Here is a 24,680-nt window from a genome sequence, read left to right on the forward strand (position 1 = left end):
TAAAATATGGAATCCCTATTCAGAGTGCAGCTCTCCATTCATAGCAGGCTGCAGCATGAGGTCTCAGCTACCTCACTCCCTCCCCCTCTTTCCTGTTGGTAGTGGCCAAGCCAATGCTGGGAAATGTAGTTCTTTCCCTGCTCCAGGGCTGGCTCTATAGGCAGGGAGCTAACCAAGGAACTACAGCTCCCAGGGCCCCCTGTTGGTTCTCAGCTCCCATGCTGGATCCCTGCCACCCCTGCAAATGGGCTGCCCCAAGCCCATGCTTGCTTTGCTGGTGCCTAGAGCCGTCCCTGGGTGTGCATGATATTCTACAATCAATCAAATATACTGGGTAAGCAACAGTACAGACATGCAGTAGGAGATTGGCAAATCTCAGGATTTGGTCTAGAACCTGTAAGTCCCATTGAGTTAAGTGGAAGATGCAGGTGCTCGGAGCCTCAGGATTTGACTCAAGGGAAAGAAGTATGACAAATGACTTGGATTGAAATACATTTTAAGTCAATGATGTTTATAAAGCGAAAGGTGCCATAGAAATACAAAGGGCACAGGTTCAAGTACCATCACTGAAAATTGATTTTAGATACTGATAACTCTGCACAGGTAGTTGCTACCTAAGCAAGTAGCTGAAATGTTTCCATTTATGATAGGCTAATATAACCGGAGATTAGCCCTCAGTTTTCCTTCAGAGTTGTCTTTTGGTTTAAGCAGAACATTGCTTCTTCGTGGCTACTTAGAGTTACCAGGCCAAATTTTGTGCTAACCTGTATCCCGTGTAACCCCGCTGAGGTCAAAGAGATGGTATGGAAGTTAATCAGTACAGAATTTGATCAATGAACCCACCCATTAAGGATGAGGGCTCCATAACAGCATTTCTATTCTCACTGACAAGCATGGCTATCGCTGTGTAATGTGGTGCCTAAGTGAAATCTGTGGTACTCTTCAGATCTATAAACAGCAATATTATCAAATGCTTTCTAGAACTTAAATTTTTTTTAAAGTTTGTACTGCAGATAAAACTTAGTTTTGGCCATTCATATTCCTTCTTTCCTTTAATCTGAACCAGTCTGTAATTCTTAGTGTGAGGCCAGGTGGTTGGATCTGAGAGACCGAGGATGGATGAGACACACCTACCTGTTTTGTATGGCAAATGATAATGCAAAACACAGAGAAGAACAAGGAAAAAAAAATGTGTAGCTGGGAGGATATTAAATGTTAAGAGCCAGAGAAGAGTTAATTTAGAAAGAGGAATTTCCTTGGTGCTCTCCCCTGGGAGAATGTCATGGTACATTTCTCCATTTCAGTATGCATTTGGCCTCCATCGCAAGAGCACCTGAATACCTCACAAACATTAATGAAGTTCACTGCGCATCCCCTAGGAGGTAAAGCAGTGCTGTCATCCCCATTTTAATAGCTGAGGCATAGAGAAACTAAATGACTTGACCAAGGCCACACAGGGAAGCCTGTGGTATAGCTGGAAATGAACCTGGATTTCTCAAGCATCAGTCCAGTACTCTAACCACGTGATGATAGACCAGGAAACTGTCCGGTTCTCTCCTGAACCAATGACCTCATGAAATGCTTGGGACACTGCTACTGCTGCAAGTGTCCTCTTTTGAAGGACAAACTGAGGGCCTAACCGCATATGCTCATTAAAGACCTCACGTAACTCAAGTTTAGGGTGTTAACCCTGGTTTCCAGGCACAGATACTGATTGGAATGATTAATCTAAATCCCACCCTGGACCTTTAAAGAGTAACTTATTCTTCAATTCCTTCCAAAAAATCTGTTGTCATGTTGCTTGGGTCAAATGGCTACATTTCAATAGTGGTATAATGATGGTATTATAATGATCTTATTACTAATAACGAGATACTTTTTTATTTTCTTCATGTGAAGTAGTATTTACTTAGGAAGATATATTTGTAGAAAAAATAACATTAGTTCCTATGGGCTCTATACCTCAGTCACCATTTTGTGCTGTTTTGATTTTGCTCCCCCCCCCCCCATTCCCCTAAATATTGGAGTTTTTAGTGTGTTACTTTAACTTAAAAATTTGTTCTCTTTCTTGCCCCTCGCGCCCCCCCCCCCCCGCTTATACATTTGTCTCCAAACTTGGCTCCAGTCTGAAACTTGGCATTGATGCATTCAGTTCTTGGGCAACTTTTTTAAATAAACACAATTTCAGCTGTTTTATATTACATAAGAGGAGTGCAAAAAGCTAGCTAGACATTTTCCGAGACACTTCAGGGTATTACAAAGTATAACTGTTCAGAATAAGGGTTTTAGATGTGAGTGAATCACTTTGATTTTATGGAAGTCTTGTGACATTGGTGCTACATGATGCTCCTTTGAATTACAGGCCAGCTATTCTGAACAGATGACTAATGAGTAAAAACATATGTGCACCTCTCCCATCTAACCTCACCACTCCACTATTTTTGCACATGCAAACTGGGTAACTGATCTCTTAACTAGCTGTAAATTAAATAACTATATATGCAGTATCAAATGCAAGATTTTTGCAGTATACCTATTGTATCCAGACTTGTGCACAGGATAGAAGTTACATTTTGCAAAAGAGTTTGAGATTGTGAAATTTGGCTTCATTCCCAATTGGAGGGGAAAAAATTAAAATTTTGAAATTTTCCATGAAGGAAAATTCTGAGTACTTTTGTTTCTTTTTCAGGACATTTGAAATGTTTAATTTTGGTCAACTTTGACTTTTTTATTTTGTGTTTATATTATGTAATGTAATAGTGTATATTATAATAAAAATAAAAAGACTTTTGAAAGTCATTTCAAAATGAAAATTCAAAGCATTTCATTCCAAAGTGTCTAATCATCCCTTTTTGATGTTGTCAAATTTCTTTTGTTTTATTCCAAAATGAAAATCTGGAGAAATCAACCTGATTTCATAAAAGTTTAAATTTTGATGGAACCACATATTCTGAAGAAATATGATATATTTTGGTCAAATTTCTCCAACCAGCTGCAACCTCTTTTGCTTTGAATGTTTGGCCATACAGTATTTATCTGTGGCTGTGAGTGGTGTCGCTTTGTAAATTGGGGTGTCGGGGGAGGGGGCAAATATTCCCATCTGAAAGAGTAAGAAACACAGCTGGGAGATAAAACAACTTTGGAAAATCAAGAGGAAAGCTGCTTATTCCTTGTATCCGTTCTCACAGAGATCCCTTGCACATCTTTAAAGCAGTAGAGTCTTATGGTCTGAGGACAGGGCAGCACCACTACAATTCTAATCCTAACTCTGAACTGCCTTGTCATGTGAATTCAGGCAACTCATGTAACCTCCCTGTGCTTCACCTTCTCAGGATGTAAAATGGGGATACTACTTCTTTCTTTTTCAGAAAAATATTAGTACTCTATTAGCATTTAGAGTCCCCAATCAGATTGCGTCCCATTGTGCTAGTCACTGGGAAAAAAAAGTAGATGGTCTCTATCTCACTAGGGTGTTGTGAGGATAAATATTTGTACAGTGTTTAAAAGATGCAGATGCAGGCTCAGAGCAGTGAGGGGTACAGCAAACTGAATGCTCAGAAACGGAGAGGAGCTGAGTAGACAGGTGTGGAGTAGGTTAGCTAGGAGTGCGGAGAAACAGAACAAGCTGCTGCTTTCTAATGGGAACACTCAGAAACAGAGTTGGAGGAAGGCAATCCAATGGAGAAGCTGCTGGGTGGCTGGGAATGGGGTGGGAGGAGCATTGCAGAATGAGGCTGACAGAAGTCCGACTATGTTTTAGACAAGGGACAGTCCAGTGGCTCTATTGTTAGTGTTTTGTAGAGCTGGTTGGAAAACTCTGATATTTCATCCTATGGAAAACTCTGATATTTCAGTATATGTTTTTGTCCAGAAATGAGAAGTCAAAATAGTGAACACTTTTGGGGAAGAAAAGTTCAAAATTTCAATTTGGAAATGCTGAAATGAAAAGTTTTGAACATTTTTGGTCAAAAAAAAGTTTTCGGATTTGATCAGAAAAAATGTTTCAATATATTTGAAACTAAAAGTTTTATTTAGAAATTTCCTGTCCAAAAATTGGACTGTATTGCCAGTGTTTACCTTTTCTGCCCCCAACATACTTCAATTCTGGTGAAACCCCATGTTTCAGTGGGAAAAGTTTTTGGGGTCAAAAAGTTTTGACCTGCTCTGTGCTATTATATCAGAGACCAGTGTTTAGTTCCTGGGTCTGGTCCCTTGTTCCCCTGGACTGGCAGAGACAAGGGCTAGAAACACTGGAGCTGCCACTACTCACATAATCACAAAGGTCATATGGCTGATCTAGGAGTAGGGCTGATGGGCTCTGAAGGGTGATCCATCTAATCTTCCCTTCAGATACTGTGGTGATGGAAATAAAACCTAAAACTGGGCAAGACTCCTCCAGCAATAGTTATTTATTATAATTAACTAATAAACAAATGCAGTGTCCTCTCCCTTTGAAGAGCTAATCCAAACAAACATAGCCCTCCAAATACAGGACATTTAAAATATGGTCTTTATACACAGGAGGGAAAAAGGAGCTAGGCTTACTTGTCTGTCTCACAATACTGGAGCTCCCTCCATTTCAGAGCTCCCAGTTTAGTAGCATCTTACTTTGGTAAACTGGTACAGACCAGGGATAGAGAGCCCACCCAATCCATCAGAAACAACACACAGTGGGAACTCAAAACTCATGGAAACCTTTGTCTAGCCAAGGAGAAATATAGGCAGAAGGGGACTGATGAAGAAAGATCATTTCAGCTTTAACTGGAGTTCTCAGTAGTCTTTGATAGTCAAAGTTCATTATTCAGGACACAAATTCAGATTTCATTCCTGCCAACTATGGTCTGCATTAATCTGCAAACATTCCAAATATCCTGTTCTAAGGCCAAAAAGGTGAAGGGCCTTTGGATAGAGAGGAACAGCTCTGTACGCTCAGAATGCTCCAAATTCAGGCATTCACAAGACATCGCCTGAAAGACCAAATCTCTGCAAAAAGGGATCTAGCTTCTGCTAATGCCAGGGACCAAATGACTCTTTGATAAAACTGAAGTCCTCAATCTACACACTTTTAAAATAATAAAACAGGGATGAAATTATTGGTACTGACTATTTGGCTGTAATGTGCATTCCTGCACTTGAGAACTGCGTAGTTGAGTAAGTCCTTCTCCACTGCTAGTAAAGTACATGGTGGCTGTTTAAGAGAAGAGAGGTCTCATATTTAACATACAAGGGAGAAATTCACCCCATACAGAAGCCCAGCAAATCCCATGTGAGCCCTATTCAGAAGATTTAAGTAGTGCATAGACTTTGTGCTGGGCCTCTGAACAGTGGGGAACTTCAGCCCCAACTATTTCTCTGGTATATATATTGCCAATTCTTTAAACTCCAGAAATCCTGCTGAAGGATAGAGCTAGTACAAGGGATGTCACAGATGATGGGCCTGATTCTGATTTCACTTTCCATGGTGCAAACACAGTAGAATTCCACTGGATTTTTTTTTTTCTGGAGTTACTCTAGGTATGTATTGGTACGAGATCAGAGTCAGGCCTGAGAGATACTATGTATGAAGTATTATTATTACTGTTATTGAGCATTTTGAAAGAAACGTTGAAAACTGACTCATACACCACTAATATATAATCTCTGTCTAGCTGGCCCTTTTCAGGCTTTCATAAAGTTTTGTGGGTAATATTGATGTCACTTTATGATACCTTCTGTAGTATCACAGCAAGATAGATTTGCCATGAGTTGTCTTTTGCTCTTTTCCTATTGTTCTTGTGTAGAAGCCATGTAGGTTCCAAATACCAGTGTTTTACTAACTATATGTGAACACACAAGGCCTAGTTATATACATACTGCTGCCCTTGCTGGTTTCTGACAGCTTCTAAAATATAGAACCGGGTTAATGCCAGTAGCCGGTTACATTTATTAAAAGAATACTACCCATATCCTATTTGCTACTTCATGATTTTGGTGGAAAAAAGAGTCTAGTTTTTGTTCTCAGTTACACTGGTAAAAATCTGTACAAACGCCACTGACTGAGTTGAGTTATTTCAGACTGACAACATGTGACCTGAGGTCAGGATTCAGTCTAATCTGCCTTACATTTTGTTTATGCTTGTGAGACTTTCTCTTATTCAGTGCACACTGATGAGGTGAATATTTGATTTTCATTAGAGCTGATTTAAAACAAAAAAAAAAAATCAATGGTCCATCTCATGGAAAATTCCAATGTTTTGCCATTTTCATCCTGAATCTGGATGAACAGTCCAAATCTCAACACTTTGTTTTGTAGAATTAAAAGTTTGAGAAATGTCCAAACATTTCAACATTCTCATACTGAAATATTTTATTATTATTTGTGAAATTGAATAGAAATATTTAATTTTGAGTCAGTTTGCTGCTAAACTGCATCCACTGAGCTGCCATGGTGACTCATGGGAGTTGTAGTTTGGGTGTCTTATGCCCCCATGCTCTCTTCCCAGACTACATCTCATGATGCCTTATGGTTATGGGACTCCCATGAAGCTCTCTGGCAGCTCAGAAGGATATAAATTAATGTTGAACTGACAAAAACTGAAACATTTTGATTTAGTTTGACATTTCAGTTCAGGTTGAACTGATCCAAAATGTTTTTTGTTTTGGGTTGAATCCAACTGAAACAAAATATTTAATTTCTATTTTCTCAGTTTAAAAAAAATTAGACAAAATCAACATTTTCCACATGGAATTTTACAGAAATGAAATTTTTAATTGAAAAAACATTTTGATGGAAAATTCCTGACCAGTTCTAATTTTCCTCTGCAGGACCCCTTTAAAATGACTTGAAAGAAAGAAAAAAAAATATCTTAAAGCTGACTTTCCCAGAGATTTTTAGATCTCAGAGCTTAGAGGTTCATTTAACACACTATTAAATTTAATACCTTTTTTTAGGTCTGTGATGTCCATTCCTCCCATGCTTCACTGCTTCTGGCTCAGTTCATGCTAGGACATTACAGTGGAATGTTTGATGTAGCCATGGAATGTCGCTGTAGTATGGACCCAGGTTATTGTTAAAATATTAAGTGGTTTTCTAAAGATTTAAAAAAAATCATTACTTTAAATGAGTGCTTATAAATTACAACTCAAATAGTTAAAGGTACATATCTCAGTATACCTGAAGGGATTATATAGATATAAGGTACCCCATTATCTCTTCCCATGATATGTCAGGAATAAAAATCTATCTCTGTATAAAGGAAAACTGCAGGTTGTGCAGAAGCCTCCCTTTCGAAAGAAAAGCAAATATCTTCCAGGAAAAAAGGCTGTGCAGACTCTGAAATACTACAAAACACACCCACTCCCTGCAGGCCCACAGGCTGCATGGCCAGGGTGGAGCTAAAATTGGTTTGTCTGATAAGATAAACAAGAGATCTGGAAACACTTTGGTTCACCACACAGTCTAAAAGGTTGTGGAGTCAGGACAAGTTCTGAAGTAGAAAATACATACCTGCTCAAAACCCCTAATTTCTTGAATTGCCAGTATTAAGGCATCTCATAGCTTTTGTTTAAATCCTGTGGGGAGGGGAGTGTCTTTTCTTGGTAGTGCTGTAGTTACTGATGCAAACCTCCAGAGTAGATGGGCTGTCCAAGTGTAAGACCAGTTTGATTGTTTTTCTTTGGTAAGTTACTGGGGGTAAATCACAAAGCTACATCGATTATAGTTAGACTGGTACAAAATTCCCTAGTTTAGACAAGTCCTTAGACTGCACTGATGCAGCTGCACCATTGTAGTGCGTCTGGTGAAGACGTGCTAGGTCCACAGGGGAGTGGTCTCCTGTCAGCATAATTACTCCACCTCAACTACAGGCAGAAACTATGTTGGTGGGAGAGTCTCCTGCCGACATAGCGTGGTGTGGACACCGGTTGAAGTCGATGTAACTTTTTCACACCCCTGAGCGATGTAACTTACATCGACCTAAGTTGTAATGTAGATAAGCCCATAGACTAAAAAGGGAGGATAGTGGGTTATAATAAGCCATAAATCCAGTGTCTTTATTAAGACCATGATTTATAGTGTCCAGAAAAGTTATGAATTTAAGCTCCCAGGCTCATCTTTTGAAGATGTTTGTGCTGGTTTCCTATGAGGACAAGGACTGAGAAGTCTGACATAGAGTAAACACTTTGTGAAAAGTGCTTCACCTACAGGTTTTTGTTTTTTTACATTTTTCTGTGTGAGTTCATTTGAGAGTGTAGTGATTGTCTGGTTTCACTCGCGTAATAATGAGAGCACAATTCAGATGAGGAAACTGAACTGCCAATGAAGAATGACTTTTACATTATCTTAAAATACAAATCTGAGGGCATCAAACAATGAAGATACTTTAAACGTATAAGAGTAATTTAGATAACTTATGACAAGAATGCTTCTGATCCAAATAATTCAGAAGCCTGGAATCCAGTCAGCATTCCGCTTCAATAAAACCCTGTCTGGGTACTATATTGATCTACATGTATAAGCAGCAGCAATGCAAGTTTTCTGTCTTAAACAACATAGCAGTACAATAGCAAGAACCATGTAACTGAGATCCATAGAAACAATGGGGAGTCCAATGGCACCCTAAAGACTAACAGATTTATTTGGGCATAAGCTTTCGTGGATAAAACCCCACTTCTTCAGATGCATGGAGTGAAAATTACAGATGCAGGCATTATTATACTGACACATGAAGAGAAGGGAGTTGCCTTACCTTAACTTGTAAGGTAACTCCTTTTTCTTCATGTGTCAGTATAATACCTGCATCTGTAATTTTCACTCCATTCATCTGGGTTTTTTAACCCACAAAAGCTTATGCCCAAATAAATCGGTTAGTCTTTAAGGTGCCACCGGACTCCCCATTGTTTTTGTGGATACAGACTAACCTGGCTACCCCTCTGATACTTGAGATCCATGATAGGCAAGCTTGTAAGTGATGACTAAGTTTCCACACTGCAGGTTCATACCACACTGTAGTATAGCCGTATCTTCATAAATAGTCCCAGTAACTTAAGTGGAACCACTTGAGTGAAGTCTATTCATGGTTTGCAGGACTAGGCCTGAATTCACAGCTTGTTAGAGGACGAAGAAATGTTGTTAGATTATGGTATCTTAGACAATTTTGTTTTCTATCAAGAGAGACAAGTTTTCCTGCAATGCTTAATGAAACAGACAGAAAGGAACCCTTTGTTGCTATAATCATTTGGTTCATTTAGCAGGGGCTGTTTGGTTTTTTTTTTTTTTTTTTAGTTGATACATTTTATAAAACTTTGATACAAAGTTATCACCAAAGGAGTGTCCATTTCACATTAACTAGGTTTCCATGGGATTTTTGGATTGATGTAATGGGGAATGTTTTTAATAGGAGTATTTGATAAACAGCTTTCCTAAGGGCTTGGCTACACTTGCAGATGTAGAGCGCTGGGAGTTAAACCAGCCTTCGGAGACTGCAGCAGGGAAAACGCTGCCGTGTGTTTACACAGTCAGCTGCAAGCGCAGTGGCGTGGCCACATTAGCAGCTCTTGCAACACCACAGAGATCAGTGCATTGTGGTAGCTATGCCAGTGTGCAAGTGGCTGCGGCGTGCTTTTCAAATGGGTGTGTGTGTGGAGTGTGACGAAGAGCATGTTGTATGTATGTCGGGGGAAAGAGAGTGTGTTTTGGGGGGCAGAGAGTTTCAGCATGCTGTCTTCTAAGTTCAGACAGCGACGGGAAAGTCCGACATCATCCCTCCCCACACCCGCCTCTCACGTGCACACACCCGCCTCAGCAGCAGCAGCATTCCACGGTAATGGTTTGCTTTGTGTCCTGGAGCAGATAAGCATGCCAGCTGTCAGAAACGGAGCTTTGAAAGGGGATATTCCCATATCTGCAGCCAAGTTCAAAACAATGACCAGAGTGGCCACTTGACTTCAAGGGATTATGGGACATTTCCGGAGGCCAATCACAGCGCAGTAATGCAACATGTCATCCACACTGACACCCGGGCGTTTCAGCCGGGGCGCAGCAAGCTCTATGCTTCTCGTGGAGGTGGATTACTAGGGGCGCTCTAGCCGCAGAGTCCAGGCGCTCAAAGTGCCTTGCCAGTGTGGACACCTCAGGAGTTAGGGTGCCCACGGCTGATTTAATGCGCTCTAACTTGCAAGTGTAGCCAAGCCCTTAGATGCAGCACCTAGAAAGTTATAGACCCAAATAAAGTATTGGTACGCTCGATTTGGATTTTAATATTCAAGGCTGAAAAGCTTATCAGGTTTAAAAAGACAGCTGAAAATCAGTTGAATAAGTGGCTGGATATCTTCAAACTTTAAAACTGGCAGCTTCTGTCCTTTTTACAATGAATGTAATTAGCTATAACCTACGGGAATTCAAGTAAATATCTTGGATGAAATCCTGACTCTGTTGAAGTCAGTGGGAGTTTTGCCATGGTCTTCAGTGGAGCCAGGATATCATCCCTCTCCTTTAGCTCTCTGAGCTAGGAATTCAGATGACTGTTTGCATCTTTATTGTGTCTCATAGGAATTTCAGTGTGGGGGGTATAGTGAGCCAGAAGTTTTGTAAATAAAAACACTGTTTTTTTTTCTATTCAATTTTTGGGAGCGCGAGACCTTTTTATTATTTTTAGTTAAAGAGAATGTATAAAGAATGTCTGCAGCTATTCCTCAAGCCAATGTATTATCATACTAATTAAAAAACAAAACAACCTCTTTGAGACTTTTCATTGTAAACACCATGGATCTCAAGTTTTTTCCAAAGGCTTTGCAGTCTTCACTGAGAAAAACATAAGGAGACAATTTAGTGGTGAAAGCAGGGAATTGGAACTAGGACTCCTGTGTTCCCTGTCACGGATTTACTTTGTCACTGGGCAAATCTTCAGCTGGTGTAAATTGTCATTAACATCAATGGAGCTATGGTAATTTACATCAGCTGAGGATCTGCCCTTTGCCTTGGTTTAGCCTCTTGGCAAAATAAGTGGAATTATGCCTTCCTCATAAGGGTGTTTATGATGCTTAAATGGTGAATGGATATAAATTGTCTATGGATCCTTGCATGGAAGAAATGAAAAAAGTGCTTAGTGGTGTTCTTAAATCAGAAATGTTTACAGGATTAGAACTACTAGGAATGTGAGCTACAGTAACTCTGGGGACTCTCATATATTCATGAAGAAGCTTTGCTACCCAGCTCATAGGGTAGGTTCCAAATAAAATTAAGTCCTGTTGATGACTGGTTATTTTTAAACAGGGTGGGTATATTTGGACACGGTTTACACAATGTTTAATTGTCAGTATTCTGTTTGTTCAATATATCAGTAGTAGTCTGGGATAAAATGCATAACGTGAAAGAGAAGGCTTCAACTACACACACAATCCCATTGTTTATGTATCAAAAGGTAAATATTTGATGCCATATATAGCTCACCACTGGCTGTGAACTAATCTGAGTGCGTGCCATACTGATCATAAATTGGATTTTTACCATAAGTCATTGTGGCTTTGAAAATCAATACTTAAAAATGAAACATGAGTTGCATTTGAAATGCTTTCCTTCTACATAAGATTTGTAGAGTAAACTCTTGTGTTATTTGCACAGTCATTCTGACACAAGCTAAGCTGCTAGGGACCCTGCTGTATGTGCTCTGCTAACAAAGTGCCCTAAAATGATGCCAAAGAGCTATCAAGGTAGAACTCTTTGTATCCACTGTACTACTTCTAATGTACTTTATCTTACACATTACAACAAATTGAAGGCAGCAGAAGCAGCACTGTGATTGGCCCAAGATAAGGAGGGCTGGGGAGGTAAAGCACCAGATGGAGAACATATGACACAACGAACTAGAGTGAATGAAAGCTGGGTGGTGGCATATTAGGAGTGGTAAGGAAGGAGAAGACCAAGCAGAAAACTGAGGTGAAACAGAGCTTGAAGTTCCTCATTCTCACTAACTAACTAAGCTTGTGGTACTGTAGAGAGCATGGGTACCGCATTTGTATGGGACAGAACTAAATCACCAGGTACCACCTGGCAATGTTTAACATTTAGCAAAATGTTCAAAGCTTCTTACAAAAAGAGGTGTGCTCTCCAGTTAGAAAATGTCAAGCTCCTCGCATCCAGTAAAATGTCCAGAAGGCCTTAAACACCTTGCAGGATTGAGGGGCTTGGAATGGCAGTTACACAGTCTCTTCTGTAGTGAATTGTTGCTGAAGTCGCTTGGGATCGTGGATTGGGCCTGGCGCTCTAGCTGGCAAGTTGGGTTTATGCATGTGGTGCGTGGCTCCTGAAAGTGTGAGGCCCTAAGTAGCTGTAAAGGCTGCATTGGGTCATTGACATTGGTCTCGGGTATAAATATACTTGAAGCTTTGATGTACTTTGTAGCCTTGAACTGTTTCTCAGACATGCTGTGCTTATCTGTGCATGCCATAGAAGCGGCATCTTTCTCCAACTGGCATTTCTTGCTCAATAACGCCATTTTGTGGGATGATCTTTTTCCACAAATGACGAGGTTGACAACAACAAAATAGCTACACTTTTAGGGGTAAGGAAGATAAAAAGGGTAGCAAAGATCCTTATGTCCAAGGCAGCATGAACAGGTGGATTAGGCACTGGCCTGAGATATAAAAGACCTGGGTTCTATTCACAGCTCTGCCACTGATCTGCTGCATGACCTTGGGCAAGTCACTTCACCTTTTGGTGCCAGCTTTCCTTCCCATCCTTTGTCTGCCTAGTCTATTTAGATTGTAAGATCATTAGGACATGGGCTGTCTTGTGTTTGTATAATGCCCAGCACAATAGGGCCATAATTTCAGTTGGGGCCTCTAGATGTTACTGTAAAATGAAAAAAAAATTAATAAATCCAAATAATTAATCTACCACTGATACATACTCAAAAAGCAAAATCTCTTTGTGTACCCAACCATATCTAAACCCAAATCAAAAGAAAAATGTGAAGTGTGGCAATGAAAACCAAGCAGTTACATTGTTAAAGAAGAATGTGACCTTTAATCTTAAGTGTAAGGAAGGCTGCTGGTGTGTGCAAGCCCTCTCGCACTCTGAAAACATTGATATGAAGCTGTACTACTGAGGCCTGTGGTCCTGCATGCATGCCACACTTCAGTGCTTACAAAATTCTTCTAGTCTCTTGATGATGGTTTCTGATAAGGCCTTGCATTCCCATCATATTCTTTATGATTTCTCTTGCCCTCCCATGAACTATTACAGAGGCAAATTTTTTTAACAAAATCCTGAGGGGGTGTGTGTGTGTATATCTTATCCATATCTTAGCTATAACTATATCTATACCTATATATATGAATAAGGAAAGAGTAAAAGGCATAGATGTGTTGATAACGTTCACTGAAGGAATAGCCTCATCTCTCAGATGAGGTTCCTTTGTGGCTGTCTTCATTCGCTGTTTAGAATGGAAGTTGAAGATAAATTCTAGACTCAGTCCTCTTCCAACAGTAAACAATGGCAAAATGTCCATGGATTTAAGTGAAAATGGGATCAGACCTTAAATCTGCATTCAGATGATCGCTGATGGCTTTCTCTCTGCTTTTCTCTTTACATGGTTGGGAGGATGGGAAGTGCTGTTGGCTGGGCTGGACAGAGCTTTGAGCGCTGATCAGCACTGCTGGCTCCGGGCTGCTGCTGCTAGTGACAGTCCGGATGTGTGAAGTGAGTATTTGGTTGACTTCAGAAAGCTGAATACAACAGTTGCCAGTGAGGTGTGTATATTCAGTTGGCCCATCTTTCAAACCATACTTTCTGTTCTCCTATATGGAGAGTTAGCTCGACTTGTTTTTGTATTAGCAGAAGGGAACGTTCCCCTCCCAAACTCAGAGGTATAGATTTGCCCTCCAGTGTTTCTAAGCAGGGAAAGTTGATGGGTAGAAAATGGCATCCATTTAAACTTAGTAATCCTGCTGTCAGACGGTCTAACTGCAAAAGAGAACTTCTATCTTAAAATTTTTTCAGCTTACCTCCTCTCTCAAGTAGGACATGGAAAATAGGCTGTGTGTGAGGGAGCTGGTACTGTACTATACTGATACTGAAACATTTAGCTGTAAGAGGATTTTTCTATATTAGACACAGTTTCCCTTGGCTCACTGACTTCCTAAAATGTTACAGTGGTCAGATTGCCAACAAAACATAGAAAACAGTACTGCTGACATCAGTATATAACATGCAAGGAGATAGTTTGAGGACCTGTTTCAAAGAATAACAAGCATGTCTTACATTCCTATATGCTGACATATCATCTGGAAGGCTGCTGCCCTCTGGTGAGTCAGCAGACAAAAGGCAATCATACGAGTCCTATTATCCAATCAGTTGGTCACAAGAACACAGGTTGTTTCTGTTAAACTAAAAAGGAGCTGGATTTGTTTTTGTTTTCTTCATATACGTGAAGATCACAAGGGCTAGAAAACCACAAATGTGAAACAAAGGACTTTTTTCCCCACACTACAAATATTTTCTGGATTGCTTTCCCCCTTAAACTCTTCAGTTTGAGTCTGCCAGCCAAATGAAGGTTTAGGAGGAGTGTGTTCTCTCTCTCTCTCTCTCACACACACACACACACACACACACACACACACTCTATGCTGTGTGTGTGAATATAGTGTATGATGTGATTTTAATATGTATACTTAGGCTGGAGGTCTTTGTGGGAGGGGCCATTTTTGTTCACTGTTTGTACAGCACCTAGCACAACGGGGTCCTGGCCAATTACTGAGGCTCCAAAGCACCACTGCAATACAAACAATAAAAAATGATACATTATGCGCCCACCTTTTCTCTGCAGTCTTGACAAGGTTCATGAATGTTTTGCAGGTAGGTACAATGCAGAACTTTACAGAGGAAGAGACCAGCATAGGAATATTCTACTCTGCAACAGACTTTTTTTTTTTTTTTTTTTTTTTTTACATCATCTGCACTTTTTGCAGAATAAATGAATTCACAGATCCCCTGCTCCTTGTCACAGAATAATGCTTACCCACTTTCCTGCTGATTGTTGCTATAACTCTTGTGAAGTGCTGTTGCTCTTTCCACGGCTACTTCTGGTGTTCCTTAAGATTGTGGACAATAACTAAAATATCTCCGATATCACACAATGTTAACTGCTGGCAGCTGTTCACTTCTTAATGGTACCCTGGGATATTCTGCTGCAGGCAAGTGCTTAATAATCAGTAAGCTCCAAATAGCTAACAAGTCTTTGTAACTCTGACCACCAGTAGTCAGGGGCAAGACTGTTCATTTCAGAAGCATCTCCCCTCACATGCTCGCATGTGCCCACCAAAAGGAGAGAAAAACTATAAAGCCAAACAAAAATGGGCATGCACATAACTCTAGTCTGATTTCAACATTACCCACAGGGTCCATTAACAATGCCAAATATCTTACTTTAAAAAGGAGACATATGACTTCAGCTGTGGAAAATTCAGAAAGGTGGCCTTATTAGCTACAGCCTGGGAATAAAAATGCAATGTCTTCTTTGAACAAAGTATTAACAAAAGACCTTGGATGTCTTTGTTTTGAAATTTGGCCCATGGTATCTCTCGGTTTGGTGGTACACTATATTGAAGTTGCTGGTTGCCTCTGCATCAATACTCCATTTATATGAGTTAAATTTTCCTTCCTTTCATCTGTATGGCAAGACTCTGGTCAGTAGGGAAAAACAAATCTTAAACCCTTTGGGTAAAATTGTGGCCTCACTGAATTCAATGGCAAAACTCCCTGTGACTTCAGTGAGGTTAGGTTTTCGCTCCTTGTGGTTTTACTTTCTTGGCTCAAATTGCCATAGAACTCCCCCCCCCCCCCCCCCCCCCGGCCCTGAAGTCAGATGATGTAGGGTATAATCAGAGTAAACCAGTGTAGCTCTATTGATTTCAGTGGCACTTAGCTAATTTGCAAGAACTGAGGATTTAGCCCACTCTCTTTATCCTTGCTTCTCATTCGTTAACTTCTGTCAGTGCATTAAATATGTTTTGTGCATCCCAGTCAATCAGGCAAAGGGGGAATTTGGGCTGGGTAACCAATTGGGTGGTAAAAGAACCTTCCTGAACTGGCCACGTGAGAGTCTGCCCAGGCGAACTCCACCTGCCAAACCAAAACCTGCAACGCTATTTGTGGTGTTATGTTTATATCACAATGCAAATGGTATCACAAATCCTAGGGATCAGAAACAGGACATACAGCACCCACATATTGCTCCCCATTATTCAGTCACTTTTCCAGACTCTGGAGCTGAGAGAAAACCCCATCGCTTTTTCCTTCCACCATGGTGAAAATTTCCTTGGTTCGTCTATTGTTTACAATAATTGTCTCAAACATTTCTCTAATATAATCCCAGTCAGTGAGGGTTTCTGGCAATAAGGAGCTATAGAAACTATGGAAGATGAGTACGCATCTGAATCAAGATAGACAAGGCAGATAGATTCTCGGATTTTAAGGTCAGATAAAATAGGCAGAGAAATGTCTAGGTTGTGAATCACACTGGGGCTTACCAGTGAGAATTAGGCTGCCAAGCAGGTTGGTGAGTCAGGACTTGGCTTTGCACATTGGCAGCTGAATAGGGATTTTTTGAGGATCCCAGTGGTGCCTGAAGCCTGATCTACACCTCAGAGTTAAGTCGACGTAGCTAAGCATCTATGCTAAAATGTAGCTCCCACTAATGTAACTCGCCCACTACGCAGACTTAATAACTCCAAGTCTGCGAGAGGTGTAGCGCTTAGGTTGATGTAGTTAGGTCAACACAATGTTATTGCTTACATCGACTGTTGCTGCCTTTCAGAAGCCATCCCACAATGCCCCACACTGATAGTTAAATCAGTGCAAGCACTCCTGGTGAGGCTGCACACCACCAGCACAAGGAGCATAGAGTGGACTTGCAAAAGTGATTTAATCACTGTAGTGTTGTACATCAATGTAACTTAGGTTGACTTAATTTTGTAGTGTAGGCTTGCCCTAAATGTTGGACATACTCATCTAAGGAGGCAGTTGCCAAAGTCCATTTGTGGATCTAGCCCATAGACATGTAATGTGACACATGGCCAGAGTTTGAGGTATTTAGGTGCTTAAAGATATAGATAAGTATTTCGTGGGATTTTCAAAATTCCACTGGGAAATGGGTGCTTTTGAAAAATCCCATTATGTGCTTATGTGCACGTTTGAGCACCCAAATACCTTAAACAATCTGGCCCTTTGAATCCTAAACCACTTAGGCACTTTTGAAAATTTTACCCATAGAACCATAACTTCCTGCTTCAGTTATAATGAGTGGCCCAGAGCTTTCACAGCTCAACTGAAAATAAGATTCCATCTGAAATACAAATAACACAACTGGGCAGTTCAGTATCAGAGCCTGGGAGGTGGGGCTCACCCCAGCGCTTTCTGTAAGTCTATTGAAAGACAGTCTGTTGTGGGGCAATTTCAGGGAATTTCTTCTTGGTTAATCTTTTAATCTAATAGGGGAAGGGCCACTTCGAGAGAGTCTATAGCAGGCGCTGGTTGTTAATTGGCAAGTTTGGGAACAGAATGTGGAAGCGTTATGGGATGTCAGTTGATAAACAGTGGGCTACTGTTCTTTCCAAAGTAATTCATTGTTTCACGTGGAGGATACAGTTGGTGAACTAGGTAGATTTGGGAAGTATAGCTATTGCACAAGACATGAATGTCAATATTTCTTTGTCACTAATGATGGCAGGATAAATTGAAAGAGTCTCTGGTAGGATTGCTCGCTGCCCCAGACGCTCAGTGGTGAGGTACAGTGTTAGCAGGAGGAAGCAGCAAGCATATTGAGGGTTGCCAAATCATTCAGGCCCCAAACAGCGAGTACTGCAACACCACAGACATCTAGGAAACTCTTCTGGTTTTGCTTGAGGTGGCAAGGCTGGAGTATCAGTGGGTGGGTTGATTGGTTGCTTATGCCCACAACAGGAAGTTAAGGGGATAGATGGTGATAACTGCATTAACAAGAAGTGCTTCCTCTCCCCCTTCCCCTGCCCCAGTAATTTCCCCTTCTCCTGTTGAAAAATTGATGTTTGGAGACAAATGGTAGGTCTTAATGGCAAGTAAACTTAAACAGCACTATTGTGGAATTTTAGGATGTGTGTATGTATACTCCTGGAGAAAATTACCCAGCATTTTGCCTATACTCTAAAGAGGAATTAAGGGAATCAGGCAGAAACCCAAGGGTGTTTATATATTTTATATGCAATAAAAGATCTGATTTTTTTTCTTAAGTATAATACTAGTAACAGTAAGAATTTGAAGAACGCCTATTGTGTCATCCAAAGGATTTATGTTCCATATTCTAGTGCATCAAAACTGTTCCAGATCAGAGTTCTTGGCAGTGTCTGAAACTAGACAAGCTGTGGTAATTAGATCCCCAACATACATTTGCCTTGCCAAATTCTTCTGGGCTTTTGGCAAAGATGCTGGGAAAATTATACAGTGGTTTGATTCCCTAGAATGACAGGAATCATGCTCCATAAAGGTAATGAGGGGTGAGATATTAAAATACATCCATACCCCGATATAACGCTGTCCTCGGGAGCCAAAAAATCTCACCGCGTTAACGGTGAAACCGCGTTATATCGAACTTGCTTTGATCCACCGGAGTGTGCAGTCCCGCCCCCCCCAAAGCGCTGCTTTACCATGTTATATCCGAATTCGTGTTATACCAGGTCGCATTATATCAGGGTAGAGGTGTATATGGAGATATTGCAGGATCTATAGAGACCTGTGGGAGCTGGGATGCATTAAAGGCAGTCCTGAGAATGTTGGGGATGAGAGTCCTCTGTTAAGAAACAGTTTTAATAATTTAGTAGATCTGGAAATTTTGGGGCTATGACATGAAAATCACACAGCAGGTACTTTGCAGGAGTCACTGGAGACTAGAGTGGAAGTCTGAAGGAAACAAAAAGTAGAAAGTAGGAATGAGCAAGGTCCACCTGTGCCCAACCCCTGTAATTACATGTGGCAACCACCCATGTGATTCTAAACATGTCACTCCGGTTCATTGTTCCAGGGAAGAAACCTCGGAACCCATTTCTCATAATGCCTGGGAGGGAAAAATCCTTATTGAGTTCAAATATGACCGTTCATCATCAATGTGTATATGAGTAAGAATCACCATAGTTAAATATGTAATCCTATTTACAGCAAGACATAACATGGGCATCCAGCTGACCATGGTCTGAAAGCTCAGGGAAATGCTATGTTAATATTATATATCACTTACATTGCAGTGAACAAACATTAATTAATCCTTACAACAGAAACAACATCGTCTAGTGGTTAAAGCCTGGGACTGGGAGCCATGAACTCCTGAGTATTAAAGTTGGTTCATGTGTGGCCTTGAGCATGTCACTTAACTTTTCATCATGTTTGAATTCGAATGATGATCATAAGATGAGGGGAAATTGTCTAATGGTTACAGCACTAGGCTGGGACTTACCCCAAGCTGGGTTCCCTGTTCTGCCACAGACTTACTGTCTGACTTTGGGCAAGTCATTTAATTTATCTGTCTCGTTCCTCATGCATAAGTGGGGATAATAGCACTTCCCTACCTCACAGGGGTGTTGTGAGGATAAATACATTTAATAGATAGTACCGTAATCAGGGCCATATAACCACTTAAGTTAGATAGACATGCCTACCTCAGAGGGAAGTGATGAAGACTAGTTTGTCGGAAATACTATGCATCCGTATTTAGTTTATTATTACAATGCCCCTGAGGTTGGGAAGGCCAAGACAGAGAAGTTATTGACATGCCTAAGGCTACAGCGGGAACTGGTACCAGAATCTGTATCCAAGAGTTCACAGCTCCTGGGCCTGCATTCAGTTAGACCATGCCCATCTCTCAAAAATGGGGAAAAGGTGGCATAGCGACTGGCGCAGTATGTGAAACAGCCATATTGAAAATGATTCAGTCACTCTATGAAATGGGGAAGAGTACATTAACTTAAGTCACCACGGAAATGAATATGAAATTTAGACTGCTGTAGGGATGAAAATTACCTTTACCCATACAAAGGCCGAAGATGTGGTCTTTATGTGGGAATGGAACTAAACAGGGTTTGGGAATGTCACACGCTCCACCCAAATCTATAGTCAAGCTACAGAGATCCAGCACACCCCTTCCAGGATTTCCATTCCAGTTGAGTGGCTAGCATAGGAGTTGGGGATTTCCAGCCGTTGGATCTATTTGAATGTAAATCCAGTTGATCTTGCCTTGATGATGACTTATTTAGAGCTGTCAGTGAGCTCATCTCAATGGCGTGCAGGAGCTGGAAAGCCCTTTTCCTGTGTTGCTGTAGAGGTTTGGCTCTGTGGTTTGGAGCTGTGTAGGCTCTTTTCAAAGGGATGAACGTGGCCCCTTGAAACTATCCACCTTGGAGTCCAAAGTTACCTGACAGAGGGAGGATGACAGATCTATCATATTTCACTGCTTACACTTGAGGAAACAGATGTTTTAATCACAGCTGAAGAAGTAGACTCTGAATTAGAGAATTACAAAATGGTATCTCTTCAGGAGAAGTAGAACGAATGGCTTTAAGTCTCTGACTATGCTAATGGAAACACATGGGTAATTTCTAACCAAATTTGCACCCACATTGAATAAAGCACAAACCTGGGACAGAACCCTGTAAATGTGCCAGCTTTTTCCTGACATCCCAGAATAATGGTAAACTCTGGGCCAAGATTTTGGCCAACAGATTTCAGTAGCTCCTCCCATCTTTGAAAACCTTAGTTAATCTGAGCCAACCAAAAAAAGCATTTGCTAGAGGACAATAGTGAACGAATCCTCAACATAATTCAGATAGCAAAAGTCATTTTATATGATAGAACAGGACTACATCTATGTAGGGATCTCTTGAGATGGAGGACAGCTTTAATTGGAATTAAAATATTATACCATTCTCCCACTGCCTCCAACTTGATTTAAGGACTCCTGTTTCACTTTATTATTTTAGTACTAGAACTGCTGTTTTGGTGCTCAAACAAAATAAAGAGATTTAGGTTTTGGTGAGGATACAGAGCACAAATAAAGTATGAATGCCAACAACCTTTTTTTAAGGTCTGATCTTTGTTCCCTTTCTTCCCTGGGTGTTGCAAATTGTGAATTAACTGGGAATGGCCAGGGTTTTGGGTTAATCTTGAAAACTCAGATGCTCTGTTACTGGACCGTGTTTGCATAAAGGACTTAACATTATTTGGCTTGAAATGGGCAGAGAACGTTATTATTTATTTAAAAATCTATTCGCCACTGCTTTTTGAGAAGATAGCGCTCTCATTAAGGCCCTTGTCCAAAGCCTATTGAATCTGAGAACTTAAATGTAGTGCTATTAATAGGGATATGTAACTCTACAAGAGACTCTTTCTCTTCCCTCACCCTGTTTTGTTCATACTTGCTTGTTTGTTGTAGTCAGACTCCTGGAGACATGAATAAAATGTTGCTTTTTGTAGGGATGGATAGAGGTAGCAATAAAAAAATGTTAAAAATGTGTTTGGGGCTGTGGTTCTGAAAGGAAATTAAGCCTTAATTTTTATTTTTCAAAATGTAGTCGTCGTCTGCGAGCGGTCTGCTTTTTGTGGTATGCATCAGATTTTACTTGACAAGATGAGTCATTCTGTCTGTTACTATGAAAATAGATTCAGAGTTGAAAAATGCAGTGGTAGGTCAAGGGAGATTTTTTTTTTTTTATTGTATTGCTATGTGAAACTTGAATTAGTCTGTTACTACCACAGGTCTGTTTGAAAACAAAAGTGACTAAGAGCAGAGCGCGAGAGAGTGGGAAATAAGGTCTAACCTTTTGCAATACTTGCAAGCCTTCCTCCAACCTCTTAATGATAACTTAGTTTTTTTTCTCCTTATGGAAGGTAGCCCACAACAAAATAAATTAATTAATTATCCTTGCTTAGTCTTTGACTTCCACAACCACTCTGCCCACTCTCTGATAGGCCTCTTCCAAATACAGAAGACAGGTACCTACCTTGAAGAAGGTACAAATATTCCTACTCATATCTCCACTTCATATCTTCAGTGTTCTGGGTCCATTAAACTGTAGAAGGACAAAAGACCAATGTCCACAAAATAGAGAATCCTATTTCACCAACTAAAGTTGAGAGCTTTCCCAGTCACTCCCTGGTATCCACCCAGCTCTCTCCTAAACACTTATACTGGAAAGTGTTAATGGCTGCCATCAAGTGAATTTTGCTCTGTGGACACCACAGATCTTGGTAAAGCTTGTGTGTGCTAACCACACTTTCAGGCTAAATGGAAGGTGAAATTAAGCCCTTGAATATAGAGAGAGACAGACAGACAATTGGCCCCATGGCAAAACCTGAGCAGAGTTAAGCTGTGTGGTCTGAGGGATTACCTTGGGAGTAGATGCAAGTGCCAGGGCTGTATGCTATCAGTGAGAGAAAATCAGCAGACAAGGAGAGAAGCAGTCATGAGTGAGGTCCTGAGAGGGAGTAGAGAGACCAAGCTCTTTGGGCACAAAACTGAATGGGGAGGGCAGACTTAGAAATAGCGAGGAAGGAAACTGCCTCCTGTTTGTGTTTCTACTGTGTTCAGGGAAACAGGATTCTGTGTACTTTCTTTATAAATCAACAGAATTATAGCAAAGAATATAACCAACTGACATCATCAATTTATCCTCCTAACAGGCCCAGAATATAGGCTAACTGCTTGGGCCAAAAGGGACCGCAATACTGACAAGTATATAAATATCACTACACATTCAAGATAGTTGCTGTAACTTGGATAGAAATTACTGGGCCCTCAGGAGGGAGTGTGCAGGAGGAAAATGGGTATGGAAAAAGCTGTGGATCTGGCTGGCTGGAGATGAGGGGGAGAGATCCTGGAGTCAGGGTGTAGGCAAGCAGAAAATACTGTAATAGTATTTTTTCATAGTGTTTTCTCTCCTGAATCTAGCAGCAGAAATAAATCCCTTGCAATTCTGGTTCTGTGAACAAAAGTACCAGTTATGATGATGATCATCCTATTATGTGGCTAGTCTGTCCACTAGGAAGAGGAGATGAAGCATTACATCATTTTTCGCAAGCAGCCACCCAATGATAATGACTCTTGGATTGGAGTCAGAAGACCTCTGGAAGTGAAAGGCTCTGCAACCCACTTCCAACTCCTCATATCAGCCAAATCTACTTGTCAGAGTTCTTCACTAAGCAGTCAGTGTGAAGCCCATGTTTAATGACACTACACTGCATAATCAGTCAAGTTTCATTTTGCCAGTGTCTTTAAATAAAACCAGTCATTTAGTAGATATTCAGCCTATCGATTTTTTTTTTTTACACATTGTAATTGAGTCCTCCAAAAAAAAGTTTAGAAGGAAGTATGGTGTTGTAGTTAAGGCAGTGGATAAACCTTCAAGAGATCAGGCTTAGCTACAAACTTCCTGTGTGATCTTGGGCATGTGACTTAATTGCTCTGTGCCTCAGTTCCCATTTGCTAAATAAGGTAATACTCCTTCAATGGCTATGAGCCAAGATGGGCAGGAATGGTGTCCCTAGCCTTTGTTTGCCAGAAGCTGAGAATAGGCGATAGGGGATGGATCACTTGATGAGTACCTGTTCTGTTCATTCCCTCTGGGGCACTTGGCATTGGTCACTGTCGGAAGACAGGATACTGGGCTAGATGGACCTTTGGTCTGACCCAGTAGGGCTGTTCTTATGTTCTCTTCTCCCTCTCCTTCGTCTGTCTTGTCTATTTAGACTGTAAATTCTTTAGGGAAAGCACTGTCTTTTAATGTGTGCTTGTACAGCATCAAGCACAAGGGGCCTCGTCTCTCAGTTGGGGCTTCTGTGTGCTACCGTAATGAAAATAAAATACACACACAGGAGAAAATTAAGTCACACAGTTAGTAAAAGTTCAAAGGCAACATTTAGTTTCAAGTGTAAGTAATCTGCTGATTTAAAAAACACCCCCATCAACGTGAATGATTCACAGGTAGTTTGCCTTACTTCAGAAGTCCATGGTCTATAAGAGTACAGTGTAAAGCAAAACCTTCCTTACAATAAACAACTGCAAGACCTTTTCTCAGATAAACCATTCAAAATTTATAGTCGGCAATCAGCTGTCTGTCATAAAGATAAGCACTGGAATTAAAATACCTCTATACGTTATGTCAGCTGATAAGTCCTTTCCCAATACTTTTAATGGGTCAATAAAATGATCACGAGATTTACTTTCTCTTTATGTATCAGCTGGTTTCAGGCTGATAATGGAATGAATCCAGGGAGTTCATATCTGTGAACTTTAATTTTATTACACTGAATAAACTGGTGCATTTTTTGAAACTCCCATTAAGGGCTAGATTGGGACAAGTGATTGCACGCAGAAGAACGCCCCTTGTACTTATACGTGGAATACCTGGTCCTTGGATCCAGGCTTGCAGGACTAAGTGAGGCTATGCACTTGTTTACTCATTCCCTTGTGAGGGTGTCCTCTCTGATGTTAGGCACAGCCCTTTGCTCCACCCCCCCCCATCAATTGCTGGCCAATGCAGCTGAGCTAGTTTGTGATGGATTTCAATTTACTACTGGTATAGGACAACAATAAGTCACTACTCTCCTGTAGAGCAGAGAATTGTTAGGGTTGACATTGTGCCTCACAGGGGTGTCAAAAATGCCTTCTGCCATTGCTCCTGGG

This window comes from Trachemys scripta, chromosome 6, assembly GCF_013100865.1.
Source record: "Trachemys scripta elegans isolate TJP31775 chromosome 6, CAS_Tse_1.0, whole genome shotgun sequence".
Taxonomy (NCBI): domain Eukaryota; kingdom Metazoa; phylum Chordata; order Testudines; family Emydidae; genus Trachemys; species Trachemys scripta.